Genomic DNA, 3,242 nt, shown 5'->3' on the forward strand with positions numbered 1-3,242 from the left:
ACTGCATTGTTCCTGTGATATCTCTCTGACACAAGCGGTTGTAAACGTCATTGGTGACCTCGCACAACATGCCTAAATTGTTTGGTCTTCAATGTGTCCAGAAAATTAATGAGGGGAGGTGTAAATATCACCTAAAACAGACAGAATTCTATAATGGCTAAAAATATACATTTTCCATCTGCTAAACAATGCTGCTGGCCAATATTTGCTGGGGTTTATTGATGACATTGTTTTTTTCCTCAAAAAAGGACAAAGGCATCCCTTACTGACATCAGAGGAGATTTTGTTTCTTGCATTGGTTTTATATAGGGGAGTCTGAACAAATTAAGCTGGATCATAACACAAATTTTTCATTTGCAACAAAATTTTTTTAGAAATTTAAACAACTTTTTTTGTCCACTATTTTCTTCCACCGATGCCTGTTTTTTGTTTTTTTGTTTTTTCAGAACTGCATAACAATGTCTCTATGCAAATAGGCCTGATTACTCAGCATTTTGCTTAACCCAACAATTTGCTATCCAGACATTATGTATTGCATATAAGGCGACATTTAATCTTAGCCTGATTCATAATCTAACTTTAAGGGCCATTGTACTTCTTGTTTCAGTTAACAAAAGCTGATACATTACGTGAAAGTGATTCTGTAAACTTCCCTTTTAAATGTCTTCATTACCCATGTGAACCTACCTGCTTCTGGAGGTTGATTTTTACTTTTAGTTTTCTTACTTGTGTGGTCAGTATTTCAGTTTTGATCTCATTCTGAAATTGATACAAGCAATTGGTTAGAACTATATTTTTATATAGCACAGGATTCTTGTCAGAAATGTCAAGCTGAACTGCCATTTTGCCCATTTTAAGGTAAGTCTCATTACCTACTTCCCTCTCAGACTCTTTCAGAGTACTGTCTATTGTTCAATTCTAATCTTAAATTTGTTCACAGTGCTTGCAGACATTGTGAGATGGCCCTGTTCATCTTCATAATCTTTCATCTTGTACTGGAGGATAAATCGCAAGGTAAGTGGTCCCTTATGCCTTATAAAGATAATAATACAGACATTTCCATTCATCTTCACCCTTGAACATTGCAGTTTTGTTTTTATTATAAAGTATACACATTTTAGAGCTCTAGACCTGACTTTTACAAATGGTAGTAACAGTTTACAATAAGGTTTAATTTGCTAACATTAATTATACATTAGTTAAAATGAACTAACAATGAACGATACATCTCCAGCCTTTATGAATATTAGCTAATATTGATTTAAATGTTCTAATGCATTTTTAAAAACATTGTTAACATTAGTTAATGCATTGTGAACTAACATAAAAATAAAAATATATATTAACTAACATTAACATAATACTGTAAAAATGTATTGCTCATTGTTCGGTCGTTCATGTTAATGCATTAACCTCATTGAGAGACCTCATTTTAAAGTGTTGCCCAAATGTTGAACAGATGTTAATGTAATATTTACTTTAACAATTTATATATATATTCATAAATATATATATATATAAGAGTCATATATATATCTTATATATATATATGAGTCAGTTGTTTCATAAATGCTATTTGGTCCAATTATAAGCTGCATACATATATTGGAACTGTATGTTAAATTAATGACATTAACACATGCAAAGACAATTTTTATGTTTTTTTAATTTATTAAATTAATAAAGAAATGTCTGTGCATGTGTTGTCATCAAAGAGCTTAAAATTAATAATGATAATTTAATAATTAAAAATTTAATTAAAATGACAAATTAATAATAATAATTAATTAATTGTTATCATATTTTGTTGGAAAGGTGAATTTGTGTGTCTCATGTTTGTTATAGGTTTGCCGCAGGCCAAGCTGACAGTATTTCCAACATTTGCTACTGATGAAGAAAAGGTGCAGATGGTCTGTGGAGGTCATGAGAATCAGCATATATCTGAGTGCATGTTTTACCTTGCAGGACAGGATAACTTTTTAAAACCAAGTACATCGTGTAACTTTTCCCTTACCGGTGCCGAACTGATCATATGGTCACAAGATCAGGAGAGTTCACATGTTAACATATCCTGCTACTATACTGTGCATGCCTTAGGAGAAAATGGAACATCACCTCATTCCGACATAGTCTCAGTCAGGGTCAGAGGTAAGCTGTTTAATCACAAACTATTTTTGATTGACAGATGAAGTGGTTTATTCTTTTCAAAGCAGATGTTTTTGTTTCTTGTAAGGTTTGGCCACCATGTCATCTTTGCCACCAATCACAGAGGGCAGCCCAACTACAATGACCCCCAATGGAACCTTTCAAGGTTGGAATTATCATGGAATTTCCAGATTTATTTAATTTAAATAACTTGGATTAAGTAATATTCTTGACACATAAGAAAATACTAGGAAGCATTTCAGTTGCTGAAAGTGAGTTTTATTTTCTTGCGCTGATGCATTTCCAATTGAAATGCTAAGTTGGGGCAGGGCACAGAGGAGGTTGTCGCCACCCCCTTTTTAAACCGCTAATAGGATTTAGCTAATGTCATAAGCATGAGCCTTGTATTTGCATTGAACAAAAATTGATATACACTCTTAGTCATTGAGTCTTTAACACTAAAGAAAAAGACTTGTATATCTGCTAAAATATAATTATGCAAGCTTTTATATAGATAGACTCAAATCTACAATAGACCAATAGCTAAATAGTACTTTAAATAAGTTTTTAAAGACTTTGTAAGGCCAATTTGAGTTTTTCTTATTCTAGCACTCTCTAATCTAAACTGATCATTGCGATTTCATAATCATTTAAACATCCATTTCAGCTAATTTGTCCACTGTGTCAACATCGAACATGACAACATGTGAGTTGCCTTGATTGATTGTTATTACTTAACTTATTTAAGTAATAACCTAGTTATTACAACTAGGCTATATCCTCTCAACCAACATAATTCTATTTAATTTTGTACACATACCTCATGTTATTACATCTGTATTATAATCATCCAGTTAACAATAATTTGCCCATTAATAATATGTTTAACACCTAGTGTAACTCTTTCTGTGGGTTCAATAGCTTTGGCTGTAACATCCAGTACTGAAATCATAACAGATTCGATAACCAGTAAGTGCTTCATTCCTTCTCATGATTTTCCTCTATCAAACATTTTGATTGGTTGGGTTTAAATCCACTCGTCTAAATTTGTTGTGTTACTACAGATATGTCCAGTCTAAGTACCCATGACAGCCATA

Source organism: Sinocyclocheilus anshuiensis, unplaced genomic scaffold (assembly GCF_001515605.1).
Source record: "Sinocyclocheilus anshuiensis isolate Anshui unplaced genomic scaffold, SAMN03320099.WGS_v1.1 scaffold2862, whole genome shotgun sequence".
In the NCBI taxonomy this organism is placed as follows: Eukaryota; Metazoa; Chordata; class Actinopteri; order Cypriniformes; family Cyprinidae; genus Sinocyclocheilus; species Sinocyclocheilus anshuiensis.